This window comes from Phodopus roborovskii, unplaced genomic scaffold (genome assembly GCF_943737965.1).
Source record: "Phodopus roborovskii unplaced genomic scaffold, PHOROB, whole genome shotgun sequence".
Classification (NCBI taxonomy): Eukaryota; Metazoa; Chordata; class Mammalia; order Rodentia; family Cricetidae; genus Phodopus; species Phodopus roborovskii.
The window spans coordinates 1,482,208-1,502,816 of record NW_026126648.1 but is presented as its reverse complement, the minus strand read 5'-3'; the positions used below and the strand labels follow the sequence as shown (position 1 = coordinate 1,502,816).

General features: G+C 37.6%; 1 protein-coding gene across 9 annotated transcripts in view; it reads left to right on the top strand.

Moving 5' to 3' along the window:
• The window catches only part of Pcdh7 (protocadherin 7), a 407,806-nt gene that overhangs the window by 386,010 nt on the left and 1,187 nt on the right, over positions 1-20,609 (top strand). The gene's annotated exons all lie outside the window — the stretch shown is intronic.

Genomic DNA, 20,609 nt, shown 5'->3' with positions numbered 1-20,609 from the left:
TTTGGAGGAAATGACAGATAATGGCCAAATAGATGACAGAATACTAATTATTATTTATGTTCTTTATTATTATGTACCTGCAAGTAACAAAAGATTAAGCTTACATTAAGTTTGAACAGCTAGTAATTATAGCAATACAATGCAAACTGTCAGGAAAATCATTAACATATAGAGGGCTAATCTTCTAAATTAAATTACAGTTCTAAGCAATTTGTAATATGCATTGTTAACATTTATTAATTTAAATAGACAAAAAATAGGCAACTTAACAGATGTTTTTCCTTCATTAAATTTTCTAGGCATATTTTAAACAAAATGTATTTATTCCTATAAATTTTATCACAAAACACATATCTGTGATTGTTCATTTGTCAAAACTATTGTTTCTCCAAAGTGTGTACAAAAGCCACAATTTTAAGATATTCACTTCTTCCATTTCATCCCAGGAAAAGAGAATATTGAATAAAATAACGTTTTAATAGTTTAGACTAGATATTCATCCAAACATATAATATGTGGGAAGAAGATGTAGGAAATGAGGAAAATATTAGTTTTATAACAGCAGATTATATGTTGAATGCCCCTATATAAAGATTTAGTGCTATGTGCTTACCTTAACATTTCTTCATGCCTTCCTCAAAAAATTCCTTTGACTGCTAAGGGGCAGAATGGGATCTTACATCATATCCCTGCGTGCTTGCCACTTTTACTCATTGATTCCTATGACTCTGTAGATGTCGATGTGAGACATGTTTCCTGGTTTGTGTTGCAAAACAAAATCTGGTAACTAGTAAAGGCATCAATCCTATTTTCCCTCATTATCTTTTGATATTTGTAGCTTTTCTCCATTTATACAGATTACATTTAGCTTCATGAGTGGCAAGTTGAGCACAAAAAATGTCTTGTATGTATTTTTTTTTCCCTACAAAATCTATCTAATCAGGGTTTTTCAATTCTGTCAACTGAATTGTGATCAACTTATGTCGCTAGAACTTATCAACTAGATCTATATCAAGTATAGATCAACTTATACTTTGCTAGAACTCACATTAATTTTCCCTTCTTTGTGTTAAAACATCTGCTTCTTTAACATCCAATTCACTAAGAGGCAAGGTGTCCTCCAAATTCAATCATCCCATTACACTGTAGCTCACGGCTTTTCTTTCCATGGAATGACAATGATTATAAACCTCATCACTGAGTAGTCCTTCTGACATGTGGAATTTAGGTTAGACATACAACATGAAGATGAGTCTTTCTCTTGGAAGCACATGATGGTGATAAGAGAAGAGGGAGGATTTTTACCAACACTGTAATTCTGTCTCCTAACTTTGACATGGACTGAAAATTTTTCATCATTATTCAAAGACAGCTGAGGTGCATCTGGGAGAGAATAGTTTAAGGTGGGAAAGATGAGTAATTCCACCACAGGGTTGTTCTGGCACTGAATGTTTCCACATATACGTGTGTCCTTTTCACCTCTTCATCTCTAAAAACGTTCCCCATATTTCAAGCCAAGACATTAGCTAGCTGTTCTTGACCTTCACCATTCTGTTTGACAGATAGGAAGCCTGCTTTTTTCCAGCTTTGGTCAAGTGTAGAACAATGTAGAACCTCATATGAGCTCCAAAAAAAATAACTATAATTTTTTCATACTCATAACCTAAGTTTATGCATGTTACATTGTTTTTCCATTCACTGAAATGGTGTAAAGTCCGAGGGCAGACTGCCTGAGTTTGTAACCATCTTCCAACACTCGGCGGTATCAGTTTTGTTCAACAAAGTTTTCCCTTTTGCTGTTCCCCCTTCCGTGTTGGGATGTTCTCTAAGTTCCTATGTCTTGCCACACGTCTGAAATCCACTAGCCATTGGCGTATTTGCAGAGTGGTGAAGGCTGATGAGTTGGAAGGCAGAACTTGCCAGGGACTTGCTTCTGATGCTAAGTCCTCACAGAGTATAAGACAAGTGGTCCATACAGTGCGCAAAAGTTTGAAGTGGGCCATTGAAAGGAAAACTTGGGGGCAAATGCTTTACTCACTTTTCGCATTGTTTCAATACCTGTAGCCTTTTCTTTTTGCTGTTGTTATTCTTTCTTATAGGATTGATGTGTTTGAATTTCAAGAGACACATTGGCCAATCCACAAAAACTTATGAAAATGAGATCTCCCAGCCTGTCTTCTTCCCCTTAGTTCTGCAGAGTAGCCAGTGTAGCTAATCCACTGCACACATGGGAAAATCTGTTTACACCATGAAACCTATTTTTCTTATGTGAGGCCAACTGCTGGCAAACTCAAAACTGAAAATACTAGCAAAAAAGCAAAAATGCACACAAACACAAACAGACTTAAATAAAGGCATGTTCGGCAGATGGTGGAGATGAATAGTTGATCGTCCCTATCTGCTAGCTCCACTGTACAGCCTTTGAATTGTTGCAGTACCATAATTTTGCCATGATTATCTATGAAATTATGTTGACTATTAGGCTCTGATTCATGCTTTGCCTAAGTCATCTGCAGGAGAGATGACATGTTAATTGCACTCTTGAATTTTTTACACTATGAGTTTGTTAAGCCGAGACAAGTTTTGCCAAAGAAAAAGCCCAAATGTATATAATTTGACATCGTGACAGATTAATACTTAGGCATTAGAAAGGCAATACAATTAGACAACTTTAAATGGGTCCTACATCTCACTGTCTATGTAACTTTAACAAGTCACAGTAAACCCGCCCTTTCTAAAGGTTCTGTTGCCATTCAGCTGACTGAAGTAAGTCAAAGTCTATCAGTGGATTTCAGTGGATTATGTGAAATCTCACTACAACTGCACCAAATGCTACAAATTTTTAATCTAAGGAATTAGTTATCGATTCAGAAAGACTCAAAGTAAGAACTGTATTTGTAATAGACATCTCGAAATGGTTGTTGAGCACGTAAATGACTCTTACTTTTGGAACTGTCTGACTTATTTTCTGGTGAAAATTTAGTCTCCGAAGTACAAGTTTAAATAATAGCTAAAAGTAAAATTTCAAGTTTAGGCAGTATTGTGTCCCTATTATAATTAGTAGACTGTATTAAATGTAAAATTATAGCTTATTTTAAAGTATTGAAGATTACATAGTTTTATTGCATGTGGTTTACTCTCTCCTCCCTCTCTTTCTCTCTCTCTCACTCTCTCTCTGTCTCTCTGTATGTCATAGAGAATAGAACCTAGCTTTGTACAGGTTAAACAAGTACTTTACAGCGGAACTATACACCTAAGCTTTTAAATGGTTTCAATGACAGAAACTAGGAACTTTGGGTTTTTCCGTTGTGAACAATAACCATAAATTCATATAGGAATTAATTGCCTACCTACACACATATGGATATACACTTGAAAAAAAATGAAGCAAAATCATCATGAAACAGCTAAACTGTAAAGCTGATTATAATTATTTCAATGGACTTAAAACCAATTATTTACGGTTTATGAAGCTCGCTGAAAAATACAGATCTAAAAATCTGCCCATGATCCATCAAGTTGCTCCCACAGAGCAAAAACAACTTATCAAAGGGAATAAGGCCTGGTGCATTGCTGATAACGGCTTGTGTTAAAATGCAAAACAGTGTTTAGATTCATAGTATATTCTGTTTTCCTGGTTTATTCTTAAAAGAAATGTACAAGTGTCAGTCAGAAGTCGACACTGCATAACTACTGGAAAGTTAGCACCTACAAACTACTAAACAAATAAATCCATATATATGGATAGACTTGAGACCACAGACAGGGTCTTCCAATTAGGCTTTCTCATAGTACCTGCCACCGATAGCCTCCCCAACCCCTTGGCTGAGTAGCAAATCTGAACTGTATAGTTGAAAATACATCTGTTGTTATCCCCATCCAAGCGTGATGTTCTTTTGGAAGGAGAATCTTACCCAGGGAGATTTCATATATAGAACAGACCCTGGAAGAGGTTGTTAGAGAGTGGGAGGCATTGGAGAAGTTCATCCAAGTCAGCCCATTCCATTCTAGCAAGTAAAATATGCTACTTCATATTCTTCACAATATGGCCAATGGCTCTACACTGAGCATAAGTTCTCCCTGTGACAAACACGGACACACATAATATCAACTCCATCCCTTCCGTGGTACTCCTTTTTTACTGGATGGTTACTGAGAAACTAACTGATGCCAGCATTCAGGGTGACACAATTACCGTGTCCTATTCTGCTCACAGGGAATTATATGTTACAGATGAAGTCACATGGAACACAGGCTGATTTTGGTGCACTGTGTTAAATGATAGGATGGATGGACACAGAGGACAAAAAAAAAAAAAAAAAAAAAAAGAGTCAGAAAAATGGAAATTAGGCTAGCTAGAACAAAACTCTGAGGAAATGCCTTGGAACTGCATATTAATGCTTCATGAGAGATAGATAAGAAATAGAAGGAAAAACACATTAATGTCATGAAGTTATTAAAGGACACAGGATTTATAGACATGACATCATTGAATCTGTCTGTTGTGGTGGCAAATGGGAACACAAATGACAGATAAAAAAGACTAAGAGTGTAGAGTAAGGCAGAATCCAGATCCAGTAGGGCCATCTGTGCTGAGTCTACGATTTATAATGAAGCTTGCAGAAGAAGTGTTAAAAGTAGAGAGAGACCTTTTACTCTAATTATTGTTCTTAAATCATCTCAAAGTCGCACAAGTTCTATAAATGTCACAAGTACCGGGCTGTAGTACCTGCTTCTCTACAGCTTAGAGGCAACAAGAATCTTTTTTTTTTTTCTTTCTAAATTTAAGAATCATGCTACCCAATTTTAGAATGGCTTAGAATCCCAGAGGCAAATATAACTATAAAGTGTTGGGAAGGAACCCTTCAAGGTTACCCTTGAAAAAGTTAGTTGCCTGAGCCTTATTGAACAGAATAAATTTGACTATGTTGGTTTAACCTTTGAAAATATTACATACAACTAGATAGCAGAGCAAAGCTGAAGTTTCTAAGGTTCTTAACTAGATAATAGAACGTTAAGGTCACATGATCCAACAATTACATAATGGAAGTCAGTTTTCGCCTCCGTTTCATTCAGTGGAAGAAATAGGAACAGTCTATCTCTTTTCTAGAGATATAACAGAAATTTCTAGAGAAATAACAGAAACGTGTATGGGTTCCTGTGTCCCCTCAGAAATTTACCACAAAGTTTTGGTCCCCAAATGCTAGAAATCCATTCTATTAGAATTAAGGTCAGGAGCTTTACACAAAAGTCAGAAGGCCGAAGTTGACTTTCCTTTCTCTGAACTTCAGGGGACTATTTCAGTGTCTTTGCCAGTTCCTAGAGCATTCCCGTGTTGCTTGCTTTGTAGTCCTAGCTCCCATCATTGGTGGAAACAGTGGCAGTGGCAGATCCTGTGTCATTTTACTCCGATGTTGACATTTCCTCTGTCCCCCACTTCACACTCCCAACCCTGTGGTTATAATTTGGATGTTTGGATAATCCAACATAATTTCTCATCTTTAGGCCTCAGGACTAAACAGTTTAAGATTTTGGGGCACCTTGTTTCCTATTCGTTATGACACCTGACCAATTCACAGTTTCCAGGGATCTCAGTGTCATCATTTTAGGATGTGAGTATTTTGCGTACCCCAGAAGGATTGCTAGAAGGCATGTGGTGCACTTCACTTTGCAATAAACCCACATAATTTAGCAGGGGTGGGTGGACTGCAGACATTAGAGTATGCCCAGAGGTTATCTTCTTCTCTTTTCAAAGGTTTCCAAAAGGTGCAACAATGCTACTCTAACACTCTCAAAGGGAATGGGAAGTAAATAAAAGAAAACATTTCAATGAAAAAAAAATCAATGGAGCAAACTAATCCAGGGATGCTTCATCGATTCCCGCCCCTACCTTTAGCTGCTCATTGAGTTTTGTTAGTTGGTCAGCAGAGGTCATTTTCTTCCTTTGCCTTTTATTTTCTCACTGTACTTGCTGAGCTCTTCAACATTCTTGGTCCTAATCATGAGTGCCATTTGTGGTGTCAACCGGTGAACCTATTGACCAGAGTCCCGAGCCAGCATGCTAAGTGTTTTAAAATTCTCCCCACGAATGCTTTCTCGGGGCCTACGTGGAGTCTCAGAACTCCATCTCTCAACCGTGCTTCAGAGTTCACTGTTTACTGGAAACTTTCTCAGTGGTGGAAATCTGTTTCTCTTCAATCACAACCTCTAGTGGAATCACTCGCAAAGAGCTTGTTTTTGCAGGAGAACTTCTTGCCAGATAAGCTTTTCTTAGTGTTTTGGGAAGCAGTCCAATGCAGAGGAAAAAGTTTGCAAGTATATCTGGAAAATGCCCACCGCTATTAGAATAATTGTGTGGGTTTTCAACACCATGAAATACTTGAATGCTGTAGCCATTGCTTCTTCTCAATACAATTGCAAACACTAAAATAAATTGATTCAATATTTAACAAAAATCACATTTGTTCGGTGTCTATATATTTAATTGAACCTCATATTGCACGAGGTATTGTCTGACTTATTTTCAAAAGAATATTTTTCCATGATGAAGGGAAAATAGAGAAAATAATATCTATATCATGATTCCTTTTCAGTTTTATTGCTTTATACATGTTTGTTCATTATGATATAACAATATAATATAATATAGCAATCTAGTATTCTGTACTGTTTTGTAAACAAAGGTAAGAGTCCCACTGCTTTTAAGATTGGAACCCAGAGGTATTCTCATAGCAATAGAATCTCTATGTGCTATAAAGCTCCATTCCTAAGGAAGGTTTATTTATTGTTGAGTATACATTGGGGAGCTTCCATCAGGCTATGGAACTAATGAGGAAAATGATTATGCCAGCAGATGTCAATCATCCAGTTGTCTTAAAACTCAGAGATTTCAGGCCATTAGTATAAAGTGTATATAAATTGATACTTGCAAATCTTTTAGTACCACTAAAATAGCAATTTGCAAGCAAACCATTAAAGTGTAGCCATAATAATAATAATAATAATAATAATAATAATAATAAAAACTATTAACTTATTAACCTTTTTATCTAGTCATTACCGGTTTTGTTTAAAGTTCCACTACAACAAGAATGTATTTTACTTCCCTGTTAGAAGTAATTGAGTTCAAGTCCATTATTGGAAGCAAATGATGGCTTTTGATTTTTAGAAAGTTTTCAGTCTAGTAAACACATCTGAAATCATTAATTTTGGTTAAAATAAAAAGTCACAAATCATTGAGCCTTTAGATTTGTGCATTTAGATTTTTTAATCTAAAGTACATTTCGTATTTTGTGTGTGTGTGTGTGTGTGTGTGTGTTTTAATGTGTCCTTACTCAGAGACACAGATAATTTCAATTTTTTTGAGACTAGGTTCTGAATTGTTACAAATTCCTTAATATTTGATTCTAACTCCATTGGTGGTGTGTAGCGTGAGGCACTTAGTTTCAAAATGCGTCTTTCACCCATGTACTACTGTATGGGAAATAAACTGGTACTCTAATTTCTGCATTCCGATAGCCAACTATATTATTTAAGTCTGCACCTGCTTGTTAGAGACGGGAAACCTCTTAGTTTACAACAGATTTATGAAGTCCGTGGACCCTCAAGTAAATGGATTCCAGCAGGACAGAATCCAGGTGACTGGAGGGAGAGGGGAACAATTCACACACAAAGTGATGACCCCAAACTATCCGTACTCAGTGGGAGAAAGCAGTGGGAGCTGCTGAAATCTATGCCCCGGTTCCTTCATGGGTTTGAGAGCTTCTGCTCATCTGCAGAGTTTCTGTCTTTCCCTTACCCTCTGCTTCATCACGACACTCTACTACCTCTGATGAAAAGAGGAAATCAAACAGAAGCCATATCTGGCGGTTCATTCACTGATCATGCCCAAGCTGTCACCATACAGTTTTGTGCCGCTTTGCAATTTTCATGTGCCAACCAGCAGATTCGTATTTGCGTTGTTTCAGCAGGAATACGCTTGAGATGAGCATGCACAGCCACCGCTGTGTGAAGGGAAGCCACATTTGGAATGACAGCGCTCTAAACCACAGGGCAGTGGATGCTTCTTGAAATATATTCAATTGCCATTTAACTGGGTTTGGCCTACGGCATAAAGAAAAGTTGCTGATGCTTTCAAACGTGTTTAGACATTTTAATATTGTCTAGACATGTCAGCAGTGAGTGAAAACACTCCAAGGTATAGCACAGCGAATTTCTGTAATTAAAGCAGCCGAGTTCCGAACAGTTTATAAGGGAGCCCTCTGTTTGAACTTCTTAATTAAATGTGATTACATCTCTGTGCATTTTCGCTGAAAACACTGTACCTGAGGTAATAATGGCCAAATTTTTTATCCATGAAGGAGATGCGAATGAAGCAGAAAGCGTTGCATCCAGAATCCAGGCTATCCCTTGGGAGGACTTAATATATTACAGGCAGCGTGGTTTGTCAGTGGTCATTATTTATGATATGATCTAGTGCAGCCTACTACTCTAGCCACCTCCAAATAAACAAGTTAGTGCTGCTCACAACACGGACTTCCTGCCACTCCTCGTTTGGGGATTGGCGTCTTGGTTCACCTGTTGGCTTTTGCCTGGCTCCTGTATGGGCTACACTCATCCACATCCCTGACTGGAGATGGCTTTACTGAGATGGCTTTGACAACCAGAGTTCCTTCTCCAGCGGTGATCATCCTTAGAGAGGACAAATGAGACTTTCTTGAGCGACGGTGGCCCCGGAACGCTTGGGGCAGTTGCAAATGCTGACAGTCCTCTGGAAGGCCATGCTGGGAACAGCACAACTTCATTTTTGCCTCATTCAAGTTGTCAACACCACCCTAGCTTAAAAAACTATAACTCTGTAGTAGGAGTTATCATGAGACATTAATATGGCCTTTATGTCTCATTTAATACAATCACACACATTTATCAAAAAGTCTGCAGAGTTTAGGATGACTGCTAGCACTTCTATTTTATCTGTTTGATATCAGAAGGTTATGTTGTGTCTTAGGTATTTTCCCTGTTTTCATTACCTTGGCCATAATTTTGTCCTCTGAGTCTTAGGTTCATTGGTTGTTATTTTGAAAAACTTTTAGATTGGTGATGTTCTCCTATGTAGTTTCTAGACTAAAAGTGGCAGCCAGGCTTTGAGCAACCACATAACTTAGGCATAGGTTTAAAGACAGTGATAGATATTGAGGTTGTTCAGTTTGTCTTGCACAGATAACTCCATTTAACTATTCATACTTTTTTTTTAACAACCACAATGAGTAATGCATAAATCTTCAGAGGAGAACTTGCAGGATTTGACTCTCATGTAGGTCTTGAAGATAATGAACTCAGGTTGCCAAGCGTGGCAATACATCCCTCTATCTGCTAAGCCATTTTACTGGCCTCACTTGTTTAAATGATTGAGTATAAGACCGTCTAATTGCTAAATTTCAGTAAAATTTAAAGATGCTTTTAGCAGAAAGCAGCATTTTTAATACCTGAAGTGCAAGAACAAATTAATTTTAAAATAGAAAAAGAGGAAAAGCTGTCATCACACATTTTATGTATGAAGAAAATACATTTCCCATTCACAAAATTTTGTAAAGAATTTACAGATATTGATTTTAAAGATTAAAGTGGAAGATTGTCATGGATGTCTGAAATTCAAAAACACAGAGGAATAATCCATTTATCTCATGAGGTGTGCAAACGAAGTAATTTGTAAGAAAAACGAATAAATGATGCATGTCATTTAAAAGTAAACCCTCACTAGAAATCTTTTTTTTAATTTATTTTATATAACATTTAAATGAAACAAATATTTATAGACAATATTTGGGAATTTGGGCGTTGTTCTTTCCAAACTACTTCCTGCTGGTAAGGGGTGCTGTCATGGGGGATTCAAAGAAGATTCAGAAATCCTAGCTGTAGTCTGTAGGGCTGCTTTGTCCAGCTGTTTTGAATGTAGGATCACCTGGTACTCTGTTTCAGGTGGTCTGGCTTGATCAAACCACATTAGTCTGGAAGGAATCCACATCTTTTCATTTTCTGTGGAAACAAAAATAGAAATCCTTTTCCCCAGTAACTTGTCCTTGAACTTAAATTTTGGAGTCAAAGCTTTTTTTTTTTTTTTTTTTTAATTTATTATTTTACATGTCAATCCCAGTTCCCTCTCCCTCCCTCCCTCCCTCCCTCCCTCCCTCCCTCCTTCCCTCCCTCAAAGCTCCCTCCAATGTGTCCAGGTGAAGAGAAAGAACAGTGTATTGTCAGCCCCAGTGAAGGACCTGGAATGCAAGAACCCTCCCCACATATACCAGCCCTTCCTTCTGCAAAGCTATCCTCAATTGTTTGGAGTCCTCTGTGCTCTCCCAGAACAATGGTGCCTCAAATGCTGCAGTCAGGCTACTGGAGACATTGTCTGTAAATCTGAGCTTTCTTTGATGTTTCTAAAGAATCTACATATTATCTATCTGCCTTTCTTTTTAGTTTTTTTTTAAACTAAAGCATTGCATTATTTCCTCTTTTCCATTTCCTCCCTCTAGCCCATCCCATACATCCTCTTATTCTCTCTAAAATCCATGGACTCTATTTCCTCAATGTGGTTACATGTGTGTATGTGTAAATATATTTATATATGTTTATATATCTATCTGTATTTACATCTGTATCTATATCTATAAGTGCTTGTGTGTATGTTCCATGTGTGTAATGTTACTGGTATGTATATGAATATTTGCTATTTTGCAAACAATGTGGGGACTCTTCACTGAGGAAGGGTGGGTCTCGTGTTCTCAGTATTAGTTACCTCTAGCTCTTTGTTGGGGCTGAGGCCCCATGAGATACGCATTTCTCCACCGGAGTCTGTACCTGTTGAGTTCAGCACCTTGCAACCTCTGCCTATATATCTCCCCTTTCTCGTAAGAATAAAAATCCCTTCAGAGAGAATGGAGTTGACACTTTTTTTTCTTATTTTACATATCGATCTCAGTTCCCTCTCCTTCTCTCCTTCCCTCTCTCCCTCCCTCCCATGCCACCCCACTGTCCCATCCTATTCCCCGCCCCCACTCCACAGAGAGGGTGATGACTTCCAGGAGGGGTCAACAAAATCTGTCAAGATGTTTGGAGTAGAGACTAGGCCCTCCATTCTGCCTCTAGGCTAAGGGAGTATCCCTCCATGGGGATGTACTCCTAAAGTCCTTTTGTGCACCAGGGATACATCCTGGTTCCACTGTCAGAGGTCCCTTAGACTGCTCAGGCCTTCTAACTGAGTCCCATGTTCAGGGGGTCTGAGTTTGTCCAATGCTGGATTCCCAGCTATCAGTCTGGGGGTCCATGAGCTCCCCCTTGTTCAGGTCAGCTGTCTCTGGATTTCTGTAGCTTGGTCTTGTCTTCTCTCTCTCTCTGCATCTGGATTCCAGTTCGGCTCAGTGTTTAGCTGTGGGCATCTGCTTCTGTTTCCATCAGCTACTAGATGAAGGCTCTATGATGGTGGATAAGTTAGTCATCAATCTCATTATCAGGGAATGTTGCTCAAATTGTTGATTGGGGTCAGTCTTGTAGGTCTCTGAACATTTCTCTAGAGTCAGTTTTCTCTTCAAACCTATAATGGTATCTCTCTCTGTCTGTCTCTGTCTCTGTCTCCTCTTGTCTATTCCTCCCCTGACTAAATCTTCCTAGTCCCATGTGCTTTCCTCTCCTCCCCTTCTCTTTCTCCTAACTCCCTCTCCACTCACTGCTCCCCCCCACTCCCCATATGCTCAGGAGATTTTGTTCCTTTTCCCTTCTATGAGGGGACTTGTATGAATCTCTTAGATTCCTCCTTGTATCCTAGTTTCTCTAGCTGTGTGAATTATTGGCTAGTTGTCCTTTGCTCTATATCTAAAATTCATATATGAGTGAGTACTTACCATATTCCTCTTTTTGTGACTGTGTTATCTCATTCAGGATGGTTTCTTCAAGTTCCATCCATTTGCCTGCAAATTTCATGATCCCATTGTTTTTTCCCACAGAGTAGTATTCCATTGTGTAGATGTGCTACATCTGTATCCATTCTTCAGTTGAGGGGCATTTAGGTTTCTTCCAGGTTCTTGCTCTTATAAATAATGTTGCTAAGATCATAGTTGAATAGATGTCTTTGTTACATGAATGTGGATCATTTGCGTATATGCCTAAGAGTGGGATTGCTGGGTCCAGTAGTAAACTGATTCCAATTTTCCTGAAGAACCGCCATATTGATCTCAAAATTGGCTGTACAAGTTTGCACTCCCACCAGAAGTGGAGGAGTGTTGCCCTTTCTCCACATCCTCTCCAGAATAAGTTGTCATTGGTGTTTCTAATTTTAGCCATTCTGGCAGGACTAAGATGGTATCTTAGAGTTGCTTTGATTTGCATTTCCCTGATAGCTAAGAATGTTCAGCATTCTGTTAAGTGTATTTCAGCCTTTTTCATTTCCTCTATTAAGAATTCTCTATTCAGTCCTGTACCCCATTTTTTAGTAGGGTTATTTTGTATTTTGATGACAAGCTTCTTGGGTTCTTTGTATATTTTTAAGATCAGCCCTCTGTCAGATGTAGGATTGGTGAAAATCTTTTCTCAGTCTGTGGGCTCCCATTTGGTCTTGTTAACTGTGTCCTTTGCCTTATAGAAGCATCTAAGTTTGAGAAGGTCCCATTTATTAATTGCTGATCTCAATGACTGTGTTACTCAAGTTATGTTCAGGAAGTGGTCTCCTATATACCAGTTTGTACAAGAGAACCTCCCACTTTCTCTTCTAAGAGGTTCAGTGTGGCTGGATTGATGTTGAGGTCTTTGATACATTTGGACTTGAGATTTGTGCATGGTGATAGACATGGGTTTATCTGCAGTCTTCTACACACCATCATACAGTTGTGCCAGCACCATTTGTTGAAGATGCTTTCCTCCTCCCATTGTATACTTTTAACTATTTTTGTCAAAAATCAGGTGTTCGTAGGTGTGTGGGTTAATATCAGGATTTGCAATTAGATTCCATTGGTCTACCTGTGTATTTTGGTGCCAATACCAAATTGTTTTTGCTGTTTTCAGGACAAAACTCTATAGTAGAGCTTGAAGTTGAGGATGATGATGCCACCTCATGTTCCTTTATTATACAGGGTTGTTTTGGCTATAGTGGGTCTTTGGCTTTTTTTTTTTTTTCATATACAGTTGATTATTATCCTTTCAAGGTCAGTAAAGAATGGTGTTGGGATTTTGATGGGGATTGCATTGAATCTGTAGATTGCTTTTGGCAAGATTGACATTTTACTGTTTATCCTACCTATCCAAAAGCGTGGGAGATCTTTCCATTTTCTGATATATTCTTGAATTTCTTTCTTTAAAGACACAAAGTTCTTGCTATATAGGTCTTTCACTTGTTTGATAAATGTTACCCCAAGAGACTTTATGTTATTTGTAGCTGTTGTAAAGGGTGATGTTTCTCTGATTTCTTTCTCAGCCCCTTTGTCATCTGTATATAGTAGGGCTACTGATTTTTTTGAATTAATCTTGTATTCTGCTAGTTTGCTGAAGACGTTTATCAGCTGTAGGAGTTGTCTGGTAGGGTTTTTGGGTCACTTATGTAAACTATCATATCATCTGCAAATAGTGACAGTTTGACTTCTTCCATTCCAATTTGTAGCCCCTTGATCTCCTTTTGCTGTCATATTGGTCTAGCTAGAACTTCAAGTACAATATTGAAGAGATATGGAGAGAATGGACAGCCTTGTCTTGTTCCTGATTTTAGAAGAACCACCTTAAGCTTCTCTCCATTCACTTTGATGTTGGCTGTTTGTTTAGTATATATTGCTTTTATTATGCTTAGGCACACTCCTATTGTCCCCAATCTCTCCAAGAACTTTATCATGAAAGGGTGTTGAATTTTATCAAATGCTTTTTCAGCATCTAATGAAATGATCATGTGGTTTTTCTTTTTCAGTTTGTTTATATGGTGGATCACATTGATGTATTTTCGTATGTTGAACCATCCCTGTAACCCAGGGGTGAAGCTTACTTGGTCATGGTGGATGATTTCTCTGATGTGTTCTTGAATTTGGTTTGCTAGCATTTTATTGAGTGTAGTTGCATCAATATTCAAGAGGGATATTGGTCTGTAATTTTCTTTCTTAGTTGTGTCTTTGTGTATCTTGGGGACCAAAGTAATTGAGGCTTCGTAAAAAGAGTTTGGCAATGATCCTTCTGCTTCTATTGTCTGAAAAATTTTGAGGAGTATTGGCTCTTCTTTGAATTTCTGGTATAATTCTGCACTGAAGCCGTCTGGCCCTGGGCTTTGTTTTTTTTTTTTTTTTTTTTTTTTTTTTTTTTTTTGAAGGCTTTAGATGACTGCTCCATTTCATTAGTGGTTATAGGTCTATTTAAGTTGCTTATCTGTTCTTGATTTAATTTTGGTGATAGTTATCCAGAAATTTGTTCATTTCCTTTGAATTTTCAAATTTTGTGGAGTACAGGTTTTCAAAGTATATTGTCTGGGTTTCCTCAGTGTCCATTGTTATGTCCCCATTTTGTTTTTGATTTTGTTAATTTGCATGTTCTCATTCTCTCTGCTTTTTGGTTAGTTTGGATAAAGGTTTGTCTATTTTGTTATTTTTCTTGAAAAACCAACTCTGTGTTGCATTGATTTTTTTTTTCTATTGTTTTCCTGGTTTCTACTTTATTAATTCCAGCCCTCAAACTGATTATTTCCTGGCACCTACTCCTCCAAGGTGAGTTTGCTTCTTTTTGTTCTAAGGTTTTCAGTTATGCTGTTAATTCTCTAATATGACTATCCTCTGCTTTCTTCATATGGGCACTTAGTGCAATGAACTTCCCTCGTAGCACTGCTTTCAAGGTGTCCCATAAGTTCGGGTATGTTGTGTTCTCATTCTCATTGAATTCTAGGAAGTCCTTAATTTCTTTCTTTATTTCTTCTATGACCCAGGTATGGTGCAATTGTGCATTGTTCAATTTCTGTGAGTTTGTAGACTTTCTGTGATTTGTATTGTTGAATTCCAACTTTCAAGCATAGTGAACTGATAAGATACAAGGGACTATTTCATTTTTTTTTCATCTGTTGAGGTTTATTATGTTGCCTAGTATGTGGTCGATTTTAGAGAAGGTTCTATGTGGAGCTCAGAAGAAAATATATACTTTTGTGTTTGGATGGAATATTCTATAGATGTGTTCAACCCAATTGAGACATAACTTCTGTTAGTTCTTTTGTTTCTTTGTTAAATTTCTGTCTGGTGGGTCTGTCTAGTGTTGAGAGTGGTATGTTGAAATCTCTCACTATGAGCATGTGTGGTTTTATATGAGCTTTGAGTTTTAGTAGCATTTCTTTTACGAATGTGGGTACCTTTGTATTTGGGGCATAGATGTTCAGAATTGAGACTTTGTGCTGATGGATTTCTCCTGTGATGAATACGAAATGACAGTCTTCATCTCTTTTGATTGGTTTTGGTTTAAAGTTAACTTGTTAGATACTAGGATAGCTACACCTGCTTGCTTCTTGAGTCCATTTAATTGGAAGATCTTTTCCCAACCTTTTACCCTGATGTAATGTCTGTCTTTGAAGCTTAGATGTGTTTCTTTTATGTAGCAGAAGGATGGATTTTTGTCTTCATATCCATTCTGTTAGCCTGTCTTTTTATAAGCGAGTTAAGACCATTAATGTTGAGAGAAAGTAAGGACCATTGATTGTTATTTCTTGTTTGTTTTAGATTTGTTGTTGGCGGTAGTATTGTAAATATATTTACCCTGCTTTATCTCTGAGTTCTGGTGAATTGGGATTATCTATTGCCTATGTCTTTGTGAGCACAGTTATCTTCATTGGATTGGAGTTTTCCTTCCAAAACTTTCTGTAGGGCTGGATTTGTAGATACATACTGTGAAAATCCGGCTTTTTCATTAAATATCTTGTTTTTTCCATCTATAGTGATTGAGAGTTTTACTGGGTATAGTAGCCTGGGCTGCCATTCGTGGACTCTTAGTACTTGTAGAACATCTATCTAGGACCTTCTGGCCTTAAGAGTTTTCATGGAGAAGTCAGGTGTAATTTTGATAGGTCTTCCTTTATATATAACTTGGCCTTTTTCCTTCACAGCTGTTAATATTCTTTCTTTATTCTGTATGGTAGGTGTTTTGAGTATTATATGTTGAGGGGTCTGTTTTCTTTGGTCCAGTCTATTTGGTGTTCGGTATGCTTCTTGTACTTTCAGTAGTTCGATGTCTGTAGTTCTGGGTGGTTCCAGCTCTCTAGAAGGTCTCTCCTCCGACAGAGGCCCAGTGCTGGTGGTCAAAGTTCAGGCAGTCAGGGACTCAGGGTGGTCCAGCTTGGATAGCTGGGTGTCTGGCAGAGGCCTGGCAATGGGGGTCCTGGGGTTGAGTTTTTAAATTGGTGTATGGTTTTTCCCTATTTTATGAGATTTACAGTTTTGTTTTGTTTCGTTTTGTTTTTTGCTTTTTGTGTGTTTTGTTGTTGTTGTTTGTTTGTTTGTTTTTGGTGTTTTAACAAATGAAGCCATTCTTTTAAGTAGGTGATAAAATGTGAGACTTCGTGGCATCAGTTTTCTGTGCTATTTAGATACCTCTTCTTCAGAATCTTTTTCCTAGTAGTAAATTGACCTCCAGATAACTCCTGTCTTATACTTTAGAAAGGAGCAATGAGGTAAAATGGAGAAACCTGAAAGTGAAAGTCAAGATGCTTGCCTTTTGGCCTCTGTTCTCCTAGAGATTTGGCTGTGGTTGGTGTTTTCTTATTCTTTTATTTGGGGGAGGGGGGAATGACCCAGCTGCCAAATAACTCACACATGGGGAAGTCTTTTTATTATTTATGAATGTCCACCCTTATCTTGGCTTATTTCTTGCCAGATTTTGTTACCTTAAATTATCCAGTCTGTGTTTTGTCCATGGGCTTTTCCCTTCTCTCCCGTCTGGATATCTCTCACTTTTACGTGGCTGTGTATCCGCGTGACTGCCCCTGGTGTCCGCCTCTCCGTATCTTGCTGCTCCTCCTTCCTTCCTTCTATTTATTCTCTTTGCCTGCCACCCCTGCCTTGTTCGTGGCCATTCAGCTATTTTTTGACCATCGAGTGTTTCAGACAGGTAAAGGATCCACAAAGTTAAACAAATGCAGCACAAACAAAAGTCACACAGATGAAATACTATTGTACCACATAGGGCCCTTACTCCATCCGCCCTCCTTGGTCTCCAGTTGAAGGAAATAGAGAGGCTATAAGAAGGTATTTCCCATATTCTAAACTGCTCCAGTATTGTTTTGTTATTGTAATGACTTGAAAATGTGCATTTGAGCAGAAAGGTAATTTATTGTGTAAGAAAGGATGTTAGCTCTTCAAACCAATGCAATCTTTCTAGTAAATTTCTCAATTCCTTTAAAATTGAGGAACACACGTAATGTTAAGCAGGAGAGGATCTATTCAAAACCATTTCTACATTGGCTATCCTAATATTTGATAAAAGTTGGGTTTGTGCTCAGCAGGTGAAGGCAGGTGCTACCAGGACTGAGGAACTGAGTTTGATTCCTGAGAGCCATATCGTAGGAGGAGAGAGCCTACTCCTGTGTGTTACCCTGATATGAACATTCATTCCATAGCTTGTGTACATATGTGTACACATGAAATTGTACACATACACACTAAGTAGGGAAAGAGTTGGGAGAATATTAAATTCCAAGACCTCTAAACAGCTGGTCTGTCCTTGAAATCACTTTTTAGAGAATATTATATTTCAAATGGAACAGTCAATGTTTCTATTAATGTACTATATTCTAACAAGATTTGTATTAGCTGTTTCCTGTATTTACTCTGCTCAAAATAATGGGAATAATACTACACTAAATCTATAATAACTTTCTTAGATGTTAAAACTATGTTCTTGCTGGGCAGTGGTAGTACACACATTTCTTCCCAGCACGCTGGCGACAAAGACAGATCTCTGAGTTTGAAATCAGCCTGGTCTACAGACAGTGTTCCAGGGCACCTAGGGACACACATAGAAACCCTGTCTCAAAAACTAAATGAAAACAAAATACATTCTTTAAAGATTAAAAGGAGGCAATGGTTATAGAAAGTTGTCCTCCATAATCCTACAAAAATATTTTGAAAGTCTTTTATGGAGGAAAGAATTATGCCCAATGATGTTCAATGTTCCCATATAAGTTTTTAAAATAATAATAGTTAATAATAATAATATGTGCCAGCATAATTGAAATAAGAAAACATATAATCACAGAGAGCTACTATTCTACTTATCAGCTCCCTTAATAAATTACATCATAATACAAATTGCGTGGGTTAATCATTGGCTTTGCTTTTGAAGATGTATTTCAGTCATCAGGACGGAAAGTTCTGATTGCTCCTGATGACTCCCTTATAGTCGTCCTTGATTATTTTCTAAATTTGATGACAAACACTGCAGCATGTCTCAGCCAATTAGGCTTGTCAACTTTCACTGTGGTGCCCAATCATGTGTTTGACTTTGGAAATGACAGGAGGTCCTCATTAAAAGTCATGCTTTCTGGATAGAGATGTGGCAGCCTGTAAATAGACTGTGGCAAAAAAAAAAAAAAAAAAAAAAAAAAAAAAAAGGAGGGGGTGTGACACCTGTCCTTAAAAGCGGTAAGAGGAAAACATTCTTAGTAGGAAATAGTCCAGATTGTGAAGTGTAGACTGAGGGAAAGATTGATGGCTTCATGGGTAGATACTTGAAAAATAAATCAAAATTAAATGAGTACAATCCTTATGGCTCACGTGTAGTTCTTATACACAATGTACAGCAAAGAGCTCCGAAGAGTTGTTGGGTCATCAGCATAGGTGTCCAGTCTGTTTCTAGATGCATCTCAAACAGAAGGAAAACTAGAGTAAATCAGCTGAAAACCAGAAACAAAGATTTCTACAAAGCAGCTTGCTAATTATACAAATAAAGACACAGGATGGAATGGCAGAAAACAGTTCTGGGTCATTTGGGCAGAAAATGGCTTACCTCCTTCATGAAGATATTTCCTGTTTCAGTAACAAAGTTTCAATTTTTTTTTTACGTGTGCTGGAAAAATACTATAAGGAGAAAAGGTGCCTCGAACTTCTTAAAGACGCGAGGAACATTCATGTTTAGAGTGAAAAATAGAACTGATCTCACACCTCACATTTTCAAATTACTTTCCTATTCAGAGTATGTATGACAATCAAGATAGGATATAGCCTCACAGATTTCATATTTCCCCATTTAAATCAAATGGATTATAAAAATCATATTAAAAAGAAAGGATTGGCTTTGGTTTTGTTTTTTGTTGTTTTTAAGAGATGATGCAGTAAGGAGCTCAGCCATCAAAAAAAAATAATGAAAGTGGTGTGTGTGTGTGTGTGTGTGTGTGTGTGTGTGTGTGTGTGTGTGTGTGGTGTGGTTTGCCTGCATTTATATTTGTGTTCACTCCTGTATCTGGTGTTCATGGTGGCCAGAAGAGGTCATCAGATCCCTGAAACTGGAGTTAATAGTTTGTGAGCCACTGTATTCATTCTAGAAACCAAATCCAAGTCCTCTAAAGGGTAGTCATGCTATTATCTGCTAACCAATCTCTCCAACCCACCACCTTTATTTATTTCATTTGACTCTTAAAGGATCTGTTCACTCAGAAGTCAACTAGTAGCATGAATACTTCCAATGAATAATTATGTCTGTCAGTTATCCATCCATAAAGGGAAAAATGTAAACATTTAGCAAAATAAAACTTAAAATACTGGAAATCATACAAAAGCCTCTCTTGTTTTAAACCAAAACCACTTGCAATTATGAATATTCAATTCACTACTTATGAGTGTCCATGTTGGAGACACACTTGATTTATTTTAAAGTCCCAAGTCACATTAATCAATACCTGTATGATATTCACTGGGATGATTTCATTCTGGGTTATGAGTGAAAATTAAACTATGAAATTCATTAAATGAAACCCTACAGGTTATTGTTCTAGAATCAGTTGTAGTAGAGCAAGTTTCTGTCTCTTTATCTTTCAAAATTTAGTAGAAGCCAGTAAGTAGATTTTTAATTCTAATGAAGTTATAATCATATATCATGACTTTATCCATGCATATCATGATTTTATCCATGCATACCAATAATTCATAACTGCAATATCTAATATCAATCACTAAGAACTGTGTAAAAATGAGTTAGGGCTTTGAAATGGAATACATTTCCCTTTGATAAAGAACATTAATTAGAAACATATGCTATTCCATCAACGATTTCAGAATTTTACCACACTTATACAATATGTTGTATCTCAGATTTCCATTCAGTAAGTACACTTGGAAATATATTTCCATGTGACATGTAGGTACCGTCCTACCACACACACTAGGTCATCTATCATGGTGGTGGATAATGGGGAGTCGGGTGGTGCTTGAAGTTCTGTTGCTAATGTGCTCGGATGTTTATCCTGCTTCTACTTTGCTTTTGAACTTTATACCATTTAATGTGATGTTAGTTTAGGCTCCACTTTTCAGTCATCCTTGTGTCTTACAGTGTATTTTAAGTATAAGGTTCTGCCTATTTGCCTATTCTACAAATAATGCATGAGTGAATCCAATTGGCCACAG